Source organism: Ascaphus truei, chromosome 1 (assembly GCF_040206685.1).
Source record: "Ascaphus truei isolate aAscTru1 chromosome 1, aAscTru1.hap1, whole genome shotgun sequence".
Lineage (NCBI taxonomy): Eukaryota > Metazoa > Chordata > Amphibia > Anura > Ascaphidae > Ascaphus > Ascaphus truei.
Window position 1 is genome coordinate 133,591,927 of NC_134483.1, and position 24,844 is coordinate 133,616,770.

General features: G+C 42.0%; 1 protein-coding gene and 1 long non-coding RNA gene across 2 annotated transcripts in view; one reads left to right on the top strand and one right to left on the bottom strand.

Annotated features, from left to right (window-relative positions):
• Positions 1-24,844, bottom strand: part of LOC142492387 (perilipin-2-like) — a 447,955-nt gene that overhangs the window by 119,634 nt on the left and 303,477 nt on the right. The window lies entirely within an intron of this gene.
• LOC142469732 (uncharacterized) lies at positions 20,193-21,126 on the top strand. The gene is made up of 3 exons (XR_012789074.1): positions 20,193-20,486; positions 20,596-20,964; positions 21,056-21,126. It is a non-coding gene; the product is annotated as an uncharacterized LOC142469732 (long non-coding RNA).

Consider the following 24,844-nt stretch of genomic DNA (forward strand, 5'->3'; position numbering starts at 1 on the left):
AGTGTTCTTTAATTACTACTAGCATTTTATGGCATGGTGTGTTTTATATATAACAACCATTCCCACTCTGCTAACACATTTGTGTATTCTATTGTGTAATGGAACGTATGACTGTCGAAACTATGTAACAATAATAATAAGAATAATAATAATAATTATAATATGAGCATGTTCATGTATAGCGCTGCTAGTTGTACGCAGCGCTTTACAGACACATTTTTCAGGCTGAGGTCCATGGCCCGTGGAACTTACAATTTATTTTTGGCCGCCTGAGGCACAGGGAGATAAAGTGACATGCCCAAGGTCACAAGGAGCCGACACCGGGAATTGAACCAGACTCCCCTGCTTCAAACTGTCAGTGCCAGTGTGTGTCTTTACTCACTGAGCCACTCCTTCTCCCAATGTAAAGGACACTTACAACCAACTAACCATTTATTGTTAAAAATCTCTTGTTACATGGGTATGTTGATAAAATGGTTTGGGACTGTAGCAAATAATGTTATTGGCCAGATGTTGTGGTCCCCTACAATGCATGATGTTCTGAATATTACATCAACATCATGTAATGAAGTACGTTTCTGTGTATATTTCATTAACCTAACTAACTATAGTTTACTGTGTTTATTAAACGTTTTAAAAATAAATAGTATAGTCAATATGATCATATAAGCTACCATAATAAAGCTGCTGTTATCATTTGTCGCTGTTATACATGGATCCTACACAAATTGATACAGACACAAACAGTTGTCTTAAAAAGTGTGTCTATGCTAATGTGCACGTGATTGACGTTACAATTGTGAGAATACTTGATAATTATCATCATGATAATGATGAAGTGACATGATTGACATTCCAAAAATATTACCAACAATGTCATATTGGGAAATTAGAAATGCTACATGACAGTAACATTTGCGACAAAATTGTGTTTTCTGTTAACAGTTTTACACTTGGTACATGTAGGACACATCCACACACGTGTGACTTATACATACACATGTCCCAAATTTAAATTAATGTTGACTATTAATTCCTAGCATTAATAAACACCTACATTGCTAAATATAAGATGATGTACGCATTGTTGTGATTACAGGCATTCATGCATGGAGTGTTATGATCAGTCAATTGCATCCGTGATGAATGAGCTCCCGTAAGTAAACAAATAAGTACAGTTATCCCCTTTTCTCCAAACACCTCTATATTACATTAATGGAATTTATAAGGAAACATACATAAAATGTGATGAAATGGGAGTAATCATTTTCTAATACAATGCACATGAAACCTCAAGAGTAGCTAAATGCATATACATGATACAGAAAGTACATGTATGTTACATTTGGCTTTAAACCAATATGTTGTGTTTTTACTTCAAATAATTATAGGAAGATTGAGGTAGGCACATCTTATGAGAGATGTCAGCAAATATACATACCATGATCAGTCATACTGGAGATATAACTATAATGCAAAGGAACAATATATAAATTGCAAACATTGACATGCCATCTTCAGTACCGTAAACAACACAGCAAAGTGTGTATTTGGTGTTAAATGTGCAACACCATGTATATTTAATGACATTCAAAATGTTCACCAGCCTGGTGTACACATCATATGGATGTACATGTTACACTGCACCAATAACATTGTATGCAAGCATACTAGAAGCATGAATGAGTATGGGCATAATATGTGTATTGTCTTAGCATAAGGAACAACACAATGCTAAAATATTAGTGCTTTGTTACCCCAGTTGTATTCACATACACACAACTAAAGTACTATTGAAGAGGGATTATATAACCTGTGCAACAATAACATACCGGTGCCACATCCCTTTGTGCACACAGCAGAGAAAAGAAAGGTGTGCAACCCATATTCATCTGTGTCCAACAGAAGGTTATATAAAAAAACATTATTGTTAAGATAACATAATTTAACTATAAAAGTATAACTTGGAACATATATGTTTTTACTTACAAGAAAAAAATGAATTGATGAGATTCTGGCGTGTCTGGCCACCACTGTCTGTTTGTTCATTTTCAGCAGCTACATGGGTGGGATGCTCGTCTACCAAAGGCTCAGCTAGGTCTGATTGTACATTGTGCCTGAGTGCAACATTGTGCAAAATGCAACAGGCAAGGATAATATCAGACACTTTTTGAGGCTTGTATAGAAGAGCCCCACCAGTTCTGTCCAGACACCTAAATCTGGTCTTGAGTAGGCCAAATGTCCTCTCTATAACAGATCTTGTAGAGATATGGGCTGCATTGTACCTCTCCTCTGCTTCAGTTTGAGGGTTTAGCACCGGAGTCAAGAGCCACGGCCTAATTCCGTATCCTGAGTCACCTATAATGAATGGAGCACACATAAGCTGACATTAGTGATCAAATTGTACAATGCCAACATTCCTAAATAAAAATGTGTTTTGTGTTAGAACATGTAAATCTGTACTCACCCAGCAGCCAACCATGTTCAAAATGTCCCTCTTCGAACGCATGGAAGACTGAAGAGTTCCTCAGGATAGAGGAATCGTGACTGGAACCAGGGAATTTGGGTACCACATGCATTATCCTCATCGTCGCATCACATACCACCTGTACATTGAGTGAATGGTAGTGCTTATGATTGCGGTACACATGCTCACTCTGACTAGGTGCAATCAAAGCAACATGTGTGCAATCGATTGCACCCAGCACACATGGTATCCCTGCTATATTATAAAAGCCAGTCCTGACTTCCAGCCACTCTGTTGCCTCTGTAGGAAAATGAATATAATTCCTAGCACGTCTATTGAGTGCATAGAGAAACTGGGTAAAGGCCCGCGAGAATGTAGATTGCGAGACCCCGCCCACTATGCCCACAGTTGTCTGGTATGACGCGGAAGCAAGATAATGTAATGAGCACAGCATTTTAACAAGCCCAGGGACTGCACGACCTCTGGCTGTGAAAAAATCTAAATCTCCCCTTATCTCCTCATAAAGAGATAAGATTGCTGCTGAACTCAAACGATAGCGACTTACAATCTCCTCCTCACTCATCCCATCTAACAGGGTTCTCTCCCTGTACAGACGCGGACGAGGCACAACTTGTCTCCTCTGTCTTCTCCTCTGATCTCCTGTCCCTCTACCTGTCCCTCGGCCTGTCCCTCTCCCTGTCCCTGTCGTATCTGCGTGACTGTCCCTGTCACTGTCCCTCGGTCTGTCCCTCCCTTGCCCTATATCATTCTCTTGATCATCAAGCATGTCATAGAAAAGAATGTTCCTCCGTCTCCTAAACAATCGCAACATTTTGAAATGAGTAGCTGTGAATGAGCAGGTAATGGGCGTCCTTTAAATAGGTATGTGATGATGTCAGGTGACATAGTAAAATGCAAGGTGTTACATTAACATAATAAAGTACTTCTGTGGCAAGCTGTGTGCAGTTGTTCTTAGAAGTATTTGTTGTGTGTATTCTGCAGGGAATGATGATATTTGCCAATGATGTGACGTGAAGCTTTGTACAAAGATTGCTTGAAAATAAATAGTGTAATGTGCAATGCATGTAACACTTGTGAACGCAACAGTCAGTCATGTAATTAGACAAAGAGGCTGAGATTGACGTGGGAAAAGTTTGCTGTAACATGTGTAATTAGCCATGTTATTGTGACATGTTGACAACAATGAATAGTCGTGTGCATATGCATGCATTTCTGTAATGAGGATAGTTGCTATAGAATGAGTTTACAAGGTGTCCCAATGATGAATTACTGTACATGTGTGTATAAGTTAGGTTGAAGTGCTTGTAATGCTACGGTTACAATGTAAAAATGCAATGTGATTGAGCGTCCAATAAGTGACGTCATGAAAATAGGGAGGACCCAAAACTATATGTAAACATGAGAAGACAGATGTACATGAACGTTTAAAGATGCGTGACACATTACAAGCATTGTGTAATGTAAAGGAAGATGAATATACGGTGTATGTGTGACATGTGTGACATGTGTAACATCATGTAAATAATTGTCGCTCAGTTCAGTAAAATGTGTGATATGATGTGAGGTTCTCCTTTAAGAGTTGAGTATAGTATTTTCCCTTGACACATCATCACATGATGAGTAATGTGACCCGCAAATGCTGACAACATGTAAAAGTAGAATGTTATGCAAATAATACACGTCAGCTGTGACACAATGCAGGGAATGCCCCCCACACTGTAATGCAAATGACGTTTGTATTGTGAGCAATGAAACGTAAACAGTACTATACTGTTATACGTCCCCGCTCCATAGACTCCATTGATGTACAGAAGATTTTTTTTTTCTAAGTGCCGTTCCGGCAGCCTTAGCGATCGTTCTCCCCTCCAAACTGCCAACTTTAGTTGGTGGGAGAAATTGGCCATAACATCTCAATTTCGTAGTGCCGATCAGCCCCGATAAGCTGATTTTTTTTATTGAATCCAGCCGATTTAAAAAAGTGGCGATCAGTGGCGAAAACAGGCTTATCGACAGCCGACTGGCCATAACAAAATTATCGGCTCCGAAACCTGGCGAAATCAAGCACTTATCGGCGCTTACTGAATCTCAAACCCAATTTTGGCTATAAAATGCCGAAAAATACCTTATCAACGCTTACTGCATGAGGCCCATAGTGCTCCAAAATTCCTGTGACAAGAATTCTGTTTTCCTCTTCATTGAACCGAGGATTACGTGGCCGCTCCAGACGTTTCCTCCAAACACGTGCAGGCCCAGAGCTTGGCAGCTGCTGACTGGACTCTCCTTCTTCCAATGGAAGAGACTCCAAAAGCGGGCTACCACCAACCACCCCACCACCAGACACACCACCAGCACCAGCAGCAGACACCCCATCAGCACCAGCAACAGACACCCCAGCCGCACCAGCAACAGAGCCACCAGCAGCACTCGCACTCCCAGCAACACCACTCGCACTCGCAGCAACAGCACTCCCCTGAATCCTACGTTCACTCAGACTCGTACTCACACGACTACCAGTACCACTGACACCAGCATCACTCTTCCCACGCCTTGCGGCCATACCTCTAGCACTCACAAAGAACAGAAAATAAATTTAAAGACAATCGCACTGAACACTTACAAAGTGAAAACAAGACAAAGATGTTAACAAAACAACACAGGACAAACCTCTCACAATACACAACAACTCTCTCAGTAAATATGAAATATGTAAATCGCCCAGTTCTGTGTGTCTCTCTCTCTCTCTCCCAACAACACAGAGAATGAATAAAAATATACGCTGCCTTTAAATGGGCCGCTCAATCCAAAACATGCTTGCTTCGGCAGATTCAGCAAGAAGTTTCATTGGCGAACCTAACACCACCCCCCCATGCACGCCGATACACCTGTGTGTGATCAGCAAATCATCGGCAGAGTGGGACCAAATGTTTTCGGCTTGATTCGGAAGGGATTTGGCACTTATTGCATACGGAGAGGGAAAATCGGTAGAATCATGCCGATAAGGTACACTTGGCGAGAGGACTTTTTTGGTGCTTACTGCATAGAGCCCTTTGTCTCAGCGCCTGTGCTTGTGCATCCGGACCCAGGACTGCCCTTCACGTTCGAGGTGGATGCCTCTGATATCGGGGCTGGAGCAGTGTTGTCCCAGAGAAACCCCCTTCAGGCCAGACTTCACCCTTGCGCTTTCTTTTTTTTTTAAATTCTTCCGCTGAACAGAATTATGACGTGGGAAACCATGAACTCCTGGCCATTAAGATGCCTTAGAAGAGTAGAGACATCTCTAGAAGGTACAGAGAACCCCGTCACCATTCTTAGCGATCATAAGAACCTATTGTATATTGAAGGTGCATGACGCCTGGGGTCATGACAGGCACGTTGGTCTTTGTTTTTCTCTAATTTCAACGTTATCCTTTCTTATCTTCCTGGCTCTAAGAATGTGAAGGCAGGTGCTCTCTTCCGACAATTCTTGGTAGAGGACAAGATAGAGGATCATCAGGAGTCTATACTTCCCCCGTCTTGTATACCCTCAGCCAACACCTTTGATGCTTTAAGGGACATCAAAAAAGCTCAAGCTTTTGTTCCAGAGGGCCTCAATGTGTCAGAGGGGCGTTTATTCACAGGACCTAGTTTTCGCAGGAAGGTACTGGAATGGGGTCACGCATCCAAAAGTTCTGGTCACCCAGACCATCGACCTCCTGGAACAGACCTTCTGGTGGCCAGGAATGTGCAAAGACATAAAGAATTTTGTCACCGCATGTGCCACTTGCACTCAGAACAAGACACTTCGCACTAGACCTTCAGGACTTCTTCAACCTCTCCTGATCCCGGATCGTCCGTGGACTCGCCTTTCCATGGACTTTATAGTGGAATTGCCTATGTCTAAGAGGATGAATACTATTTTGGTGGTGGTTGACCGCTTCTCTAAGCAGGCTCATTTGATCCCGCGCAAGGGTTTTGTCATGGGAGAGGGGGTTTGGCCCGGGATTAAAGGGGTTACACCCCATTTGGCCACCCCCTACTCTCACCTGAGAAGCAAGAGGTTAACTGGACTGTGGTCCAGTAATGTGTTTTTACCTTGCTTCAGCATCCTAATGTATATTCCCCTGTTGAAATGTATTGTCTCATCCCAGTGTTTGCACCAACACATTCACTAGGGTTGATGCGGGAGGGAAGGGGTTAATGTTAATGTTAATTCAGTGATTATAGCCCTTTGTTCCCTTTTCCCGCCTTTTCAGGCTCCAGTTTGCAGCCTTCCATAGGCCGCCATTGAGGCTCCATGCATTCCAATGGCAGAAGTAGCGGTTTTGAACCTGTTTTCCAGCGACGACCAGCAGGTGGCGTCCGAGAGGAGGAGCGGCAGTTTACCATTGTAAGTCAATGGGGCCATTGACTTCAATGGGGATTCCTCGACGCCGGCCTCCAGGAACAGGTTGGCAGCCATCCAAACTGCAGACCGCAAGAGCAGAAACATTTTCTAAAAGAGAGCTTTGATCACTGTTAGTCAAGTTCAACGACAAGTGGCGTGGGAATCTAGGGCACCTGGGAATAAAATTCTTGTTGCCCATAGCCCCTAGGAACCCCCACACACGACCCCCACCGGGTCCGGGAATGAGGGACCCCCGTAAAGGGTCGAGCGGAGAAAGAGGGTTGCGCCATTGACTTTAATGGTGGAGCGGAGGTCCCATTGAATCCAATGGCGGCGTGCGCCCATGCATTGTCTATGGCGGCACCGGCCATTGATTCCAATGGGGAAAAGCCGCGTGGCGGTAAAGCGGCTAAGTCCGAAATGGTGAAAAGTGTAAGTCCATATCTCCGGTTCTGGAAGGACCAGAGGGCTGGGATTTGGGTGGCATGTAGCCAGGTTCCGGCATGAATGCATGGCCATTCCCAACCCAATCCGAACAACCAGATGGAGTGTGGGCAAATGTAAAATTTTTGGTTTTCCCATAGACTTCAATAGCGGCGTCTCCCCATTGAAAGTCTATGGCGGGGAACCCCATTGACTTCAACGGCGGAGCCGTGCCATTAAAAGCCTATGGCGGCGGAACCCGTTGATTTCAATTGGGAAAGAGTGAAAAGCAGAGTGTCAGGGTCGCCTAGACCTCCTGCCTAGCCATAGCTTCCTTGTCCACTGGGTGTGCTGCTGCCTTCTGTTGGCTCTGGGTTCCTCTGTCTGTCTGTCTTCTTGTTGCTCCTGTCTCTGTCCTTTATAGCTTGCTTCCTGTCTGTTGCTTTTGCCTTAACTTGAAGTCAGACTCCTTATGCACATGCTTCTGATTCCTGATCTGTTTCTGTACCTGTACCTGTATTATAGAAGTCTGTTCACAGTAAAAGCTCTTGCTGGTAATCTGGCTTGTCCCTGTTTGTTCCTGTTCTCAGTCCCTGCCCCCAGACCTGTCCTTGCTCCCCTGTCCTGTTCCAGTCTCCTCGTTGCTGACCTCTGCTTGTTACCTGACTTCGCTACCTGCCGCCTGCCTCGGACCTCTGCTTGTTACCTGACTTCGCTACCTACCGCCTGCCTCGGACCTCTGCTTGTTTCCTGACTGCGCTGTCTGCCGCCTGCCTTGGACCCCTGCTTGTGACCCCTACTACGCTCGTGCTGTTCCGGCCACCGAGATCCTACCCGCCACAGTAGTCTCCCGTGACAGAAAGCAAAGGCCACTTCTGGATCTCGCTGGAACAGATTCTTTTTCTGCCTGCACCCTTTCCTGCCTGCTGCAGCAGACCACATCCGCATGGTTGAAGATAAGTACTTTCGTTTCTTTTTTGGAAAATCCCAGTTGGGAAGGTTTTTTTGCTGCTAAGTGTTCTGCAGAAATTATTGCGTTCATAACGAAAAAACATTTTTGCTGAGACTAGAACTGTTGCTGCAGAGACTATTGCAGCTTTCTTTGAGATTTTTCTTTTTGTGCAGTGCCTGGGTTAACCCTTGCAGTACCTGTTGCCACCTTTTTAGACTCTGACTTTTCATTTCCTGGACAAGGCTTGTCTCTGCATCCCTGGTTGGACCACTGCTGTTCACAGGGTTCCCATTTCTAAAGACAAGAGTGCTTCTATTATTTTGTTACTGCATACTGTGATTTTTCCTACAATCTGTAGTTTTTCATATGATTGGTTCTAAGGTTTCAGGTTTACCTGCAAGTTCCCCTAAAGTTTGTTTCTCTGCAACATATGATATCCCTACACCTGATATCAAAGGTTTCAGATTTGACTGCAGGGTTCTCTGTCTGATATTCCTATGCCTGATATCTAAAGTTTCAGGTTCAACTGCAGGTTTTCTTTGTCTATATGATATCCCTACGCCTGATGCCTAAAGATTCAGATGTAACTGCAGGTTCACTCTGTCTGTATGATATCCCAACGCCTGAGTTCTAAAGTTTTCAGATATAACTACAGGTTTCTCTGTCTATGTTTTTTCCTTGCATTTATAATCTCCTGTGACTGATGTTAAAGTCTCAAAAGGTCAGCTCTCCTATCTTGTGTCTCTCTGTGTCTAATATTCCTGTTGTTCATTCTAATGCTTCTGTTTTAAAAACACATTTCCTCTTTACTGGTTTCTTGGGAAGTGTGGTTTCCCCATGTCTGAAATTATGGCTCCCACTCAAACAGTTTTGAGCAGTAAATGTGAACACAGTACCACTGATTCTTCTGAACTTCTCAAAGCAAGGAAGAAGAAGAAAAAGAAGGGAGGCATTACTGTGGAAGTTGCAGAAGGAATTAAGAATGAAAATTTAATCTCAGAGTCTGCATTTGATGAAAGAGATATGCTGCAGCTTAAGGCAACTCACAGACGTATCCCAAGAATAGTAGAAGAGAAGAAAGATGCCTCTACTCAGACGCTTCAAGCTGTGCAGAAAGCAATTGATTGTCTTTATGGACGTTTAGATAAGGAACAAGAAGCTAATTCTGCACTACAAAGTTGTCTATCCTCAGCAATTGCTAAGTGTGTTCTTCAGGAGAAAGAAAAAGAGCAGTTGGAGAGTGACCTGGATGTCATTTCAGGTGAGCTGGAGAAGGCATATACTGATGCTGCTGAGAATCGGCGCCTCGCTTCTAAAAGTAACGAATTCCTGGAAATCTCTATGAAGGAAATTAACAGGCTTAATACAGAGCTTAAAGTCTCCCAGGAGGAGATTTGCTAGTTCAAAAAAGAGATGGAAGTCGTTCTGGAGGAGAGATGCTACTTGAAAACAGAGAAACGTTCTATGAGAGACGCCTCCGAAGAGTTAAATAGTAGGTTTGAAATTATAAACCAAATGAGTAAGAACTTCTCTGTCCAAGCCAGTGAAGGAGATAAAAGACTCCATGAATCAGAAGAGGAGAAGAGACTATTGATAGAAGAAAAGTCAAGGATGCAATTAGCGCTGGAAAAAGCAGAGGGTGACTGGGAAAAAGAAAAATATCAGTTGGAGAATGACAGGTTGATCTTGTCAAGTAAGCTGGAGAAGGCCTACGCTGATTCTGCCCAGTACCAGACTTTCATGGCTCAAGTTGACGCAGCACTGGAAGCATCTCAGAAAAAGGTTCACAGGCTTACTACAGAGCTGGAAGCCTCTAAGGAGAAAAGTTGCCTCTTCAACACAGAACATTGTGACCTCAGCTCGTACCTGGACCTCTGCCTTCTCGAACCCTTGGACCTCGGCTCGCTTCTGGATTTCCCACTCTCTACTCGACCTCGGCTATGGATTACGACTACTCTCCACTCTCCAACCTCTTACTTCAGCAAGTACCTTGGCCTACCTGAACTCTCCTACCCTGACCCGGCTACACAACCCTGACTCTGCAATCCAGACCCTGCAAGTCCCTGCGGGGTGTCTCTTCCTAGCAGTGTGGCACCTGCGCACAGGTTGCGGCTGATGTGCATCGCCCGTGACATCGCTGGATGCGTCATGGATGGAGCCTGGAGACGATCCCTGCAGTGTCTTCCCTTCTAGTAATGCGGCGCCTGGGCGCAGGTTGTGGCTGACGCACATCGCGAGATGCACGATGAGGGCAGTTCCTTATGCCGATCCTCACAATAACCCGACCTCACGGTTATTCTCCCCGCTATACAGCTCTTAATTTTACTGCCAGTAGAGATGAAACTGCATGGTTCTTTCCGTCGCCACAAAGCCCCAGCCAAAGGAATCCTCTCACAGCTGATCATGATCATGTGATGATGCAAGCTGTATATACATATATACAGATGTAGCAGCCGTTATCCGATCATTTCGCAAGTTGAATTCCTTGGTACACCCGTCTTGGTGCGTGATTTATTGAAATTTTCACGCGTTAAGACGCAAGTTTACTAGTGTTTTGATCGAGAGCAGAAAATTTCATTTTAGCGTTGTCGCCAATATCGTCGAGAAACTCAAGTGGGCGATCAAATAGTAAATGGATTAAACCCGAACTCTCTCCTTTTGAAGTCGCTATGATCAAACGTACCGGCAAAAGCTGGGAGCACTGACCAAAAACCTCTGGTACTTCCCGGTGGAGGGGTTGTGCGAAAAAAGCAATCATTAATAGTTTAAGTTTGCCGTATCAAATTTTTCCACCCACGTTAATTTGGTGAAAATGTGAAGAAATCATATTTGTCAAGGATGTAGCCATATATCTCTGCCAAAGACCACTTCTTCTCTGTTCCAGCATTAATTGCAGAAAAAATTAAATATGTACTGTATAACTGCAGTCTGGTCTAGTATAAGGACTTGATATGATGTTCAATGTACAGTATGTCCATTCAGCAATTGAGCAGGCAGAGCAATGTAGAATAATGTCCACAACATTCTGTTTGAGATTTTAATTATGAAACGCCTACATTTGAAAACCTCTTCAGCGACCAAGGTCGATTTACAATGTATCAATGTAATGGACAATGTTTTCATCTGGTTTTTAAACACCTACAGATTGAATACCCAATACCCACTGTATAGTCTATGCAAAGGGATCCATTTTGCCATCTGGGGATATGCGGAGAACTGCACCCAAACAAAATCAGAATCCAGGTAATCAAGTTAATCAACAACGGTAAACAGAGGTGTGATTTTGTAATGCTTGCGCTCACCACGAACAAGGCGTGACCACGCTACTGAGGTGGGAAAGTGTAAAACTGCGCACCCACAGCAGTGGAGGCACGCCTGGAGGGTGAATTGTCAGCATAGCCGGGTCTGAGTTGGAGAGAGTGTGTTAGTTGTGATACTTGCCGAGGCCATAGGGAGGAGCCAGTGGGATGGTCAGTGTCCGTAATGCTGAGGTCAAGAGTTGGAGCCAGCAGGGTAGTAGAGTGTTCAATAGCCGAGGTCAGGGATGGAGAAGTAAACGTAGTGAGAGGCAAGCTGGGGTCGTTATCCAGAGAGGGGTCCTAAGTCAAGCCGGGTCAGTAAACAAGAAAACAAACAGCACAGGGACAAGGCAAAGCAAGGCAGAGGCTAGGAACAGGACGTGGGAAGCACAAGGCTACCAGGAACTATGCTCAGCAATGAGTAGCTGAGAGAGCTGGGTATTTGTAGGCTAAGAGAGTCAATGACCCAGAGGGGAGGAGTGGAGGGATTGGGGCACAGTGCAGGGGACAGAGGGGAGTGCTGATGAGGCTTGAACACGCAGCTGGGAAGCGGTGCACGCGCGTCACGTGTGCGTGCCGCGCGAGGCAGATGCGCATCGCAGGTGGGGGGCGGAGACTTTATTAAAACTGCTCCAAGAAATTATAAGATAGCAGCTGCTGCATCTATATATATATATATAGCAAATGGAAATATTACTGTACGCTCATTTGCATGTTATAGACAGGTCTGCAACCCTGCCTTTCACCATTATCACCCAGCACAGTGCTTCCACTGCAGCAAGGGATTCTGGGAAATTACATGCAAATGAGCACACAGTGTCACCTTTTGCTTCAGAGCAAATATATATATATATATATATAATAATCACAGCAGCCGGCACACACATAAAAGAAGGAAATCCAGATGCTTGTCCCATAAAAGATAATATAGGTGTATATTACCAGATGATGGTCCAGTAAGGAGAGACAGCACACACAGGTAGACAATGCAAAAAGTGTATTAAAACACAAAAACCAATGTTTCGGTTCCTGCAAATGGAACCTTCCTCAGGGTTGTACGACCTTGAGGAAGGTTCCGTTTGTAGGAACCGAAACGTTGGTTTTTGTGTTTTAATACCCTTTTTGCATTTTCTACCCGTGTGTGTTGTCTCTCATTACTGGACCATCATCTGGTAATATACACCTATATATATATATATATATATATATATATATATATATATATATATACTTACAGTACATGATACAGTACATGATACAGTACATGATACAATCATGTCTTTCCCTTTGTCCTAGGAGATGCATAGCTGTCAACTTCTTCGTAGGTGTGGGGTTGAGCCCAAATCGACCAACAATCTGTGAAGCAGGGTCAGGGGCTCCTGTGATCCTAGCCCATCACTTGTTCTGCTATCAGAGCTTGGAGCTGATTTGCTTCTCATCTGAGCGACTCTTGTGGCTGGGGGTGACTGCACCCAAGACTGCAATGTTCTGTGGTATCTTGTGGTCATGCCTTTGGAACTCATTGATGAGGTCCACCTTGGACAATCCCACATTTGGTAACTCCAGGTCTCGGCACTGAGCTACTAGCTTGTCTTTGGTTCAGTCTCTGTAGTTCCCAGTTATTGTGTTTCGGTCTCTACCTCCTGTGGTGTAACCACCGTCCCCCTATACCTCACACTGGGGAGCTGGAAGTTGGGCATGGTGGCAGCCAGAGGTCGAGTCCAACTTCCACGTCTGGCTGCTGGTTCTGTGGCCACTGCTGCAGGGCCGTCAATTCCACCTCTCCATGCCCGTTTCCCTGGTCGGCACTTACTTTTGCATGTGCTCTGCAGCTTCTGACACCCACATGGCTGGGACAGGAGCAGCCAAGCAGGCCAATAGACCCCCAAGGAAAAAGTGTTTGGGGGATAGATGTGTGTGTTTGTGTGTGTTTGTGGGGGGGGGGAGAATTGAGTGTGGGGGGATGAGAAAGGAGATATTGAGTGAGGGGAGGGAAATTGAGTGTGTGGGAAATTGTGTGTGGATGGGGGAGTTCAGTGTGAGGGGGGTGGATAAAAAAGAGGGGTATTGAGTGTGAAGGGAAGATTGAGTGGGAGGAGAGGGGAGGATTGAGTGTGAGGGGAAGATTGAGTGTGAGGAGAGGGGAGGATTGAGTATGAGAAATGGGGGATTACGTGAGAATGAGGGGGTATAAGAGAGGGAGGAAGAGTGAGAAAGAGGGAGGTAAAAGAGCAAGGAGTAAGAGTGAGTGAGACAAAGGGTGGAAATATGAGAGACAGATGGAAGAGAGGAGGACACAGTGAGTGGGATGGGAGAGCAAGGAGGCGTGTGTGAGCGAGGAGGAGGGAGTATAAGAGAAAGAGAGGGGGGCTCGCAAAGGCAGCAGGGTCTCAAAAATTGTAGTTGGCTAACTTGCTGGCTAACTTGCTGGCTAAATCAAGCCGGGAATGGATCAGTTGCAGAAGGGATTATGTTACTGTGCCCTTGAGTACTGAGGTCTAATGCCAAAACATTTTCAGTGCTGGGAGACCTGCAAGAATTCCAGCACTGATCCGAACGCTATCACCAGTAAATGTCTGTCACGGAAAGCATGCAGATCACACAATTTTCAGGGATTGTAGATACACAACTTGCAGGACACAAGGGGTAATAAACTAACATACAACCGATCACATAAAAGGGGAAAACATACCACAACCCTTTCTTCCTAGATTCAGGTTGCCACCAAAGCTAGCTTGATCTGGGTGGTAAGAATTTTTGCAGCCCCCCAGGGCTCCAAGATAAAATGTTGCAAAGTGTTGCCTTAGAATAGTCCACAAAATTCAAGGACACAGAGACCTCTCTGCAGGCTTAGAACATTGTTTGGGCAATTTTATACGATTGATTGTCTGCAGAATTTTTTCAAATATTGCTGTATAAATCTCACGGTTAATATCACATTGACCAATGGCGAGCTTCAGAACAGGAAGTGAGAGAGTGACTAGAAGAAATAAACATCATATTGGTGAAAAACATATTAACACTACGACAATTGTAGAAGAAGATGTGTGTGATCTCTCTTCCGAATTCGTCAGATTAGAGAACCTTTTTAAACTGGAGGCACGCCATTGGTGGAATGTGTATTTTCTCAAAAAATATTTACAAGAGGGAAGGGCCCCAAAGGGTTTAAGGCTTTTGAAGGAACCTACCTTTGATGACTTAGAATTTACTAAATCCTGGAATGAAATTCTGGATGTTAGTACCTTCGCCCTTATGAGATTACTCATCACATATAGGGAAAAGATTTTAGAAAATCTAGCAGAGGAAATAGACCAGTTACAGAGTGAATTAAAATTGTTTAGTGATACGATGGAATTTAGTGATCTGGTGGAAACTACCGATTTGAAACTCGAGAGATTTGAAGAAGATTTAATATCTTCTAAAGACAAGAAGTTTGACAGGGATTATATAGATTATGCCACAAACAAACAAAGAAATTGAGCAAAAAAATATGAGAAAAAGGAGAGCTTTAGACCCCAGAAAAACATGCATCATGTAGGGGGTAGGTTTTATCAAAACTATACTAGAAGGGGCAACTTTGAAACTGAACAATCAAATAGAAACCCTATAGACCCAGGGAGGAAGCTTGCTACCCCACCAAAAGCTAGAAGTAGAGAAAATGAAAAACTAAACCATAAGCCTTTGGCTGTTAGTTCTATAGTCCCAAATAGGGGAGGTTTTTCAACGACAAAAGACTTAGGTCTAGATTCACTTAGACCCACCTCAGATACATTTAGGATCAATGAGGTTTCACATATTGAAGCTAATCTGGGAGCGAGACCGAAAACAAGGTCTGGTTTTCTGGAAAGCTTTAGGAATACACCAAGTGGGTCTTTTTTAGAGAGAGAAAGGAGATGAAAGAAGGCAACCCACCCAAATCCAAAGCAGAAGAAAGATCCAGATTTAAAAGAGGTTCGGGAGAAGGAAATACTACTCTTAGAGAAGAGGAAGAAACAATTAATACAAACACAAAAAGACCTCAAAAAGCTAGAAAGAGAGGTAGCAGAGGGGGCAAGGAAGTTCAAAGAAAGAGACAATGTAAAATAGCTAGGGAAATCAATCAGGGAAGTATTTTTAATCTGTCTAGTTTTCCCCTAACAGTAGACCAAAGTAGAGTATTGGAGAGAGGTCTCTCTTTTGCCCCAACTAATGGACCAGTTTTATTTGATCTATTCATTGACCTGCACAGGTTTATAAGAAAATTAATGTTAAAACGACATTTTTTAAAGAATGGTACTAAAACTGCTCCTATCTACGATAGCTCTGTGCAGGCGAAAGAAAAGGAATGTATAGCATCAATGGTTGCACTTTTGGAGGAAAATGAAGGGCCCTTAGAAGCAGAGCCATTTTTGGATTCAATGGTAAATCAGAATGGAACAATACACTCGAATTTTAAACCTAGGTCCAATTTTTACCCATCACAATCTAAAGGACCCAATGTGGAGGTGTTTTTTGATCTTGTTTTGAAGGACCTGGAGTCCCTCTGTGAGCATCCCCCTAAGGCAAGACCAAATTTAACACCAATAGAAGCCAAAGCTGTAGATGATTTAAAAAATAATCAAAATATTATAATCCGTCAGGCAGATAAAGGTGGAGGAATAGTAATTCAGGATAGAAGCGATTATGTGTCGGAACCCCTCAGGATTCTGGGAGAGGGAGAGTCATATTCCATTCTTAAAACAGATCCACTCATTGAAATCCAGAAAGATCTTTTACAACTATTAAAAGATGGGACACAGCAAGGTGTCCTGAATCAAGCAGAATTTAAATTTCTTTATGTGGAACACCCAAGTACACCGGTAATGTGCCACCTACCTAAGATACATGAGTCTCACAAACCCACCAGGTCGCCCAATTATTTCGGGGATCAATTCATTAACTTCAAATTTGTCCGAATTCGTTGATTCATTTCTTCAGACTCATGTAAAGAATTTGAAATCATACACAAGGGATACCAAACATATTTTAGATTTATTGTGTAATATGAAATGGGCTGATGATCTTTTATGGGTAACCTGTGACGTGACAGCATGATATACAAGCATCATTCATGAGAAGGGAATAGAAGCAGTAGAATATTTTTTAAAACAAGACAAAGAATTGGCACGGCTATGGGGATGAAATTTGCCCCAAGCTTTGCCAATCTTTTTATGGGTAAGTGGGAGATTGAGAACATTTGGCAGAACAATCCCTTTTTTAATAATATTTCTTTTTATAAACGGTTCATAGATGACCTTTTAATAATATGGAAGGGTACGCAAGAAGAGCTTTTACAATTTTATGCTTATCTGAATAATAATTATGTCAATCTCCAATTTACTCTTGAACATGATCCAGTAACTATTAACTTTTTGGACCTGGTTTTATTTAGTGAGGGGGATCAAATTTTAACCAAAACATTTTTTTAAAAAGTAGACACAAATAGTTATCTGGATCGGACCAGCAACCATTCAAAGGCTTGGATTAACAATATACCTTATGGGCAACTTTTAAGAATTTTTAGGAACTGCACGAAAGAGTCTGATTTTGAGGAACAAGCGGATGTACTCTATAAGAAATTTTTAGCCAAAGGGTATAAAAAAGACAGACTGGATGCAGCATTAATAAAGGTAAAGGGACAGAACAGACAGTGTCTTATACAAGACAAACAGATCTCCAGGGGACCAGACCTGAAAGATAGTAATGACCCCATGGATGGAGACAATTGCCTATTCATTACCAAATACAATGGGGCTTCCAATGATATTAAAAAGATTTTAAGAAAGCATTGGGGGATTATTTTAAATGATCCGATCATAGGTAAAACTCTGAAAAACAGACCAGGAATTGTTTTTAAAAGAGCAAGAAATTTGAAGAATGTTTTAGCCCCTACTATTCTAAAAAGAAGTGAAAACAAACCGAGTAAGACAGTTACCCCTCAAAATATGTGGTTACCCTCGTGCCCAGTTGGTTGCTATAAATGTGGACGTACCAATTGTTTAACTTGTAAACACATTGTAAATAAGAGTACAGATTTTGCATCCAAAGTAACTGGAGAAAGGTTTAGAATTAAACAGTTTATTAACTGTAATACTGTTTACGTTGTTTATCTGCTTAGCTGTCCCTGCGGCCTGTACTATATAGGTCTCACAAAGAGAAGTTTAAAGGAACGTTTTACTGAACATAGAAGAAACATTTTGAAAGGTTTCCTTGGCCATGGGGTTTCAAGACATTTTTTAATAACCCACAATAGGAATATAGAGGGACTATCCATTGTGGGTATCGAACATATTAATAAAACAACCATGAGAGGTGATAGACTATTACAGCGTAGAAAACAGGAGACCTACTGGATCTTCAAATTACAAACTATGAGTCCAGTGGGTTTAAATGAGGAGTTGGGTCTTTTAGCTTTCCATTAGTTACTGTTTGCTTTCCTATTATATCTTTTTAATTAATGAGTGTTTTAACTATTTTTAGATTTTGTAACTATTTCATGATTGTTCTATTAACATACACATTCATTCCACTTGTCTTTATTTATGTGTTTATGTTGTTTGTATATGTATACATTGTACAATATGTGTTTTCAATTGTCTAGTAAACTTTTTATTCATTTATACTATAATTAGATACATTAAGATATCTTTTTTAACCAAATTATTTGTAATCATTTCTGTTTAATTGTGTATTTTTTTTCGTTTTTGTGACATGGACCAGTCATTTATATCACCAGCACTAGTCCACTGAGACCTTAGTATCATTCAAAAACAGTCATAGGGCCTCATGCAGTAAGCGTTGATAAGGGAAATATGGCCATGTTATAGCCAAAATTGGGTTTGAGATTCAGTAAGCGCCGATAAGTGCTTCATATCGCCAGGTTTCGGAGCCGATAATTTGGTTATGGCCAGTCGCCTGCCGATAAGCCTGTTTTCGACACTGATCGCCACTTTTTTAAATCGGCTGGATTCAACAAAAAAAAACAGCTTATCGGGGCTGATCGGCACTACGAAATTGAGATGTTATGGCCGATTTCTCCCGCCAACTAAAGTTGGCATTTTGGACGGGAGAACGATCGCTAAGGCTGCCGGAACGGCACTTAGAAAAAAAAAATCTTCTGTACATCAATGGAAGTCAATGGAGCGGGGACGTATAACAGTATAGTACTGTTTACGTTTCATTGCTCACAATACAAGGGGGATTTGCATTACAGTGTGGGGGCATTCCCTGCATTGTGTCACAGCTGATGTGTCTTATTTGCATAACATTCGACTTTTACATGTTTTCAGCATTTGCGGGTCACATTACTCATCATGTGATGATGTGGCAAGGGAAAATACTATACTACACTCTTAAAGGAGAACCTCACATCATATCACACATTTTACTCAACTCAGCGACAATTATTTACATGATGTTACACATGTCACACATGTCACACATACACAGTATATTCATCTTCCTTTACATTACACAATGCTTGTAATGTGACACGCATCTTTAAACGTTCATGTACATCTGTCTTCTCATGTTTACATATACTTTTGGGTCCTCCCTATTTTCATGACGTCACTTATTGGACGCTCAATCACATTGCATGTTTACATTGTAACCGTTGCATTACAAGCACTTCAACCTAACTTATACACACATGTACAGTAATTCATCATTGGGACACCTTGTAAACTCATTCTATACCAACTATCCTCCTTACACAAATGCATGCATATGCACACGACTATTCATTGTTGCCAACATGTCACAATAACATGGATAATTACACATGTTACACAAAACTTTTCCCACGTCAATCTCAGCCTTTTTGTCTCATTACATGACTGACTCTTGCGTTCACAAGTGTTACATGCATTGCACATGCAACTATTTATTTGCAAGCAATCTTTGTACAAAGCTTCACGTCACATCATTGCCAAATATCATCATTCCCTGCAGAATACACACAACAAATACTTAGAACAACAAGTGCACACAGCTTGCCACAGAAGTACTTTATTATGTTAATGTAACACCTTGCATTTTACTATGTCACCTGACATCATCACATACCTATTTAAAGGACGCACATTACCTGCTCATTCACAGCTACTCATTTCAAAATGTTGCGAATGTTTAGGAGACGCAGGAACATTCTTTTCTATGACATGCTTGCTGATCAAGAGAATGATATAGGGCAAGGTAGGGACACACCGAGGGACAGTGACAGTGACGCGGATACGACAGGGACAGGGAGAGGGACAGGCCGAGGGACAGGTAGAGGGACAGGAGATCAGAGGAGAAGACAGAGGAGACAACTTGTGCCTCGTCCGCGTCTGTACAGGGAGAGAACCCTGTTAGATGGGATGAGTGAGGAGGAGATTGTAAGTCGCTATCGTTTGAGTTCAGCAGCAATCTTAGCTCTTTATGAGGAGATAAGGGGGGATTTAGATTTTTTCACAGCCAGAGGTCGTGCAGTCCCTGGGCTTGTTAAAATGCTGTGCTCATTACATTATCTTGCTTCCGCGACATACCAGACAACTGTGGGCATAGTGGGCGGGGTCTCGCAATCTACATTCTCGCGGGCCTTGACCCAGTTTCTCTATGCACTCAATAGACGCGCTAGGAATTATATTCATTTTCCTACAGAGGCAACAGAGTGGCTGGAAGTCAGGACTGGCTTTTATAATATAGCAGGGATACCATCTGTGCTGGGTGCAATCGATTGCACACATGTTGCTTTGATTGCACCTAGTCAGAGTGAGCATGTGTACCGCAATCGGAAGCACTACCATTCACTCAATGTACAGGTGGTATGTGATGCCACGATGAGGATAATGCATGTGGTACCCAAGTTCCCTGGTTCCAGTCACGATTCCTCTATCCTGAGGAACTCTTCAGTCTTCCATGCGTTCGAAGAGGGACATTTTGAACCTGGTTGGCTGCTGGGTGAGTACATATTTACATGTTCTAACACAAAACACATGTTGATTTAGGAATGTTGGCATTGTACAATTTGATCACTAATGTCAGCTTATGTGTGCTCCATTCATTATAGGTGACTCAGGATACGGAATTAGGCCGTGGCTCTTGACTCCGGTGCTAAACCCTCAAACTGAAGCAGAGGACAGGTACAATGCAGCCCATATATCTACAAGATCTGTTATAGAGAGGACATTTGGCCTACTCAAGACCAGGTTTAGGTGTCTGGACAGAACTGGTGGGGCTCTTCTATACAAGCCTCAAAAAGTGTCTGATATTATCCTTGCCTGTTGCATTTTGCACAATGTTGCACTCAGGCACAATGTACAGTCAGACCTAGCTGAGGCTTTGGTAGACGAGCATCCCACCCATGTAGCTGCTGAAAATGAACAAACAGCCAGTGGTGGCTAGACACGACAGAATCTCATCAATTCATTTTTTTCTTGTAAGTACAAACTCATATGTTCCTAGTACTACTTTTATAGTTTAATTATGTTATATTAACAATAATGTTTCTTAATATAACCTTCTGTTAGAACACAGATGAATATGGGTTGCACACCTTTCTTTTCTCTGCTGTGTGCACAAAGGGATGTGGCACCGGTATGTTATTGTTGCACAGGTTATATAATCCCTCTTCAATTGTACTTTAGTTGTGTGTATGTGAATACAACTTGGGTAACAAAGCAATAATATTTTAGCATTGTGTTATTCCTTATGCTAAGACAAAACACATATTATGCCCATAATCATTCATGCTTCTAGTATGCTTACATACAATGTTATTGGTGCAGTGTAACATGTACATCCATATGATGTGTACACCAGGCTGATTTACATTTTGAATGTCATGAAATATACATGGTGTTGTACATTTAACACCAAATACACACTTTGCTGTGTTGTTTACGGTACTGAAGATGGCATGTCAATGTTTGCAATTTATATATTGTTCCTTTGCATTATAGGTATATCTCCAGTATGACTGATCATGGTATGTATATTTGCTGACATCTCTCATAAGATGTGGCTACCTCAATCTTCCTATAATTATTGGAACTAAAAACCCAACATATTGGTTTAAACACAAATGTTACATATATGTACTTTCTGTATCATGTATATGCATTTAGCTACTCTTGAGCTTTCATGTGCATTGTATTACAAAATGATTACTCACATTTCATCACATTTTATGTATGTTTCCTTATAATTTCCATTAATGTAATATAGAGGTGGTTGGAGAAAAGGGGATAACTGTACTTATTTGTTTACTTACGGGAGCACATTCATCACTAGCATAGACACACTTTTTAAGACAACTGTTTGTGTCTCTATCAATTGGTGTAGGATCCATGTATAACACCGACAAATGATAACACCAGCTTTATTATGGTAGCTTATATCATCATATTGACTATACTATGTATTTCTAAACGATTAATAAACACAGTAAACTATAGTTAGTTAGGTTAATGAAATATACACAGAAACGTACTTCATAACATGATGGTGATGTCATATTCAGAACATCATGCATTGGAGGGGACCATAACATCTGGCCAGTAACATTATTTGCTACAGTCCCAAACCATTTTATCTACATACCCATGTAACAAGAGATTTTAAAAATAAATGGCTACTTGGTTGTAAGTGTCCTTTACATTGGGAGAAGGAGTGGCTCACTGAGTAAAGACACACACTGGCACTGATAGTTTGAAGCAGGGGAGTCTGGTTCAATTCCCGGTGTGGGCTCCTTGTGACCTTGGCCAAGTCACTTTATCTCCCTGTGCCTCATGCGGCAAAAAAACATTTGTACGTTCCACGGGCCAGGGACCTCAGGCTGAAACATGTGTCTGTAAATCGCTGCGTACAACTAGCAGCCCTATACATGAACATGCTCATATTATTATTATTATTGTTACATAGTTTCGACAGTCATACGTTCCATTACATATTAGAATACACAAATGTGTTAGCAGAGTGGGAATGGTTGTTATATATAAAACACACCATGTCATAAAATGTTAGTAGTCATTAAAGAACACTCAATAAAAATTCATGAGGCACTCTTTTGCAACATCATTATGTTAATTAAGTGCTTATGCAATATAGGCATAAGGGTATCACATTTTTAATTGTTTGTTAATAAGCGCTGCAAGCAATATAAAATTAGTTCCATATGTAGTATAGTAGTCGGTGGCTCCTCCTCACAATCATCTCATATAAAGGTAGACTCTTCTGAAATCATACATTGATCCGATTGTATCTTCCCCGACATCTCTGAAATACAGCAAACACATGATGGTCAAAGATGGCACCTTACTAGATATGCATCCGTGACAACGCGTTACGCAGCTCTATATGATTGTGTAGATACACACGTCAGTCACTTATATGTTAGAAGTAAAACTGTTCATCAGTATGTAATGTTTCTTTAAATTTGTAGCAGGCATAACTATGTATAAGAAGTGAACGTTGCCTGTATACTGAAAGATGTGCGCGCACATCTTTGTGTGCGCACGCACTTCACGCTTGGCTCCACTAACTGTTAGCGCATGCGCAAAACAAAGCGTACGTTGTGCGTTCAATACATGTTGAAAATACCAGTAAACATAACATCTTTATTTCAAATACAATGAAGACGAAACTACATTCGTTCTAAACGAGTACATCTGTATTCTTTTTAAACAGACGTGTTTGAACAGAAAGCACGGCCGATAACACAATGCGCAAATGCAATATGTGTGACGTCATGTTAAGCCAGCGTGAAACGCACGCTAACACTCCTCCCACTCAATTAACATTCGGCTAACGCCCAGGGTACGCCTACAAACACTGAGCCGCACGCATCACACACTGCAGTTACCGTTACAATAACAAAACATGACAGCCAATAGGCTTTGAGGCGCGCACGTCGCTTGGGGGCGGGACTTACATCACTAATCCTTTTTAAGGACGCCTTGGCCCATGACAAGGGTCCCACGTCATACGTGGTGGACCCGGTTTTCAATGTTGTAGATGTTGCATGATAACAAAACAGGTATGTGTTAGAGTAATGGTAAAATGTTGCTAATATGTTTAAAGGGATAGGAAAGTACGTATATTTATTCCGTCAGCAATGTGTACTACTCTTTCAGGTCCTACTATATTGTATTAGGAAACAATTTGTTTGTGATCGCTACATGTTATGCAGTCTGCAATGTTACGCTGTATCCACGCATTGAAAGTGAAAATGGTGGTTACAAAAAAAAAAAAAATTTAAACGCAGAGTCAACGCATAACGATTGTTATATTTACCATTCTTCTAGAATTAACTCTTCGCCTGGCTGCAACTGGTCGCTCCAGAAATGCAAGCCATTTTCATCCACGCTTAACCCAACCGCTGAATCCAGTATGGCACATATCTCCTCCAGGATGCGCTCATAGGAATCGCCACTGCTTTCTTCAAATAATTGGTCGGGAGGTAGGTTCATTTCTTCGGGTTCCCATTCCAATGCATTTTCAGCTGAAAGGCTTGGTACATAATCATAGTACTTTTGTTCTTGTACAATGTGGGTTTCAGGAATGGAGGCTGCAGATATTGCAGCACGTATCGATTCAAACGGATCAGTAGTAGCGGATACATTGCTATTGCCATTAGGAATAAATATGCCTTTCACGACAATATAAGTGCCGTCTTTCAGGAGAAATTGTTTTTCCGGGGCAATCTTCCAGAAACCATAGGTGTGTTGTAGCTTATCCTGGTCACGTTCAAAAAAGTCATTACTTGATAAAGTGAATCTTATTGAGGAATTAAAATTCCGTGCATGCTTACGGTCTTGGTAATAAGGATATTTTGCTCGAATGAAATCATCGATTTGGCGTGTGCTTGCTTTCTGTCCGCGACTGTTCAAGATGGCTTCACAGATCATGTACTTATACCCTAAAAGGGGATTAATATTGTTAACGAATTCATCAGCCATGTCTGAGTAGCACAAAAGCTGTGTGCAGGTCTGTGTTATTTGCTCATCAAAATGAATGTGCTGAATGGCTAACAAACTCCTGTTTTTCCTTGTCAAGGTCAACAAAACTAACTACTTTGACTCCTTATTTCAAACGCCAATTGGATTTGTTTGTCTAATTGGGTTAACAGTTGTGGTTCGTGATATGGGACTGTGGGAGAAACATTTCTCCTTCTTTTATCTCGTTTGTGAAAAACATCCCTAGACTTTGAATGCGTTCACATAGTGTTTTTTTGAAAACTAACAAAGACCAGTGTGTGAAAATATTTCTTAGCCAGGCATATCAGTAAAAACACACCTGCAAAAAGAAATGTTTTTTCC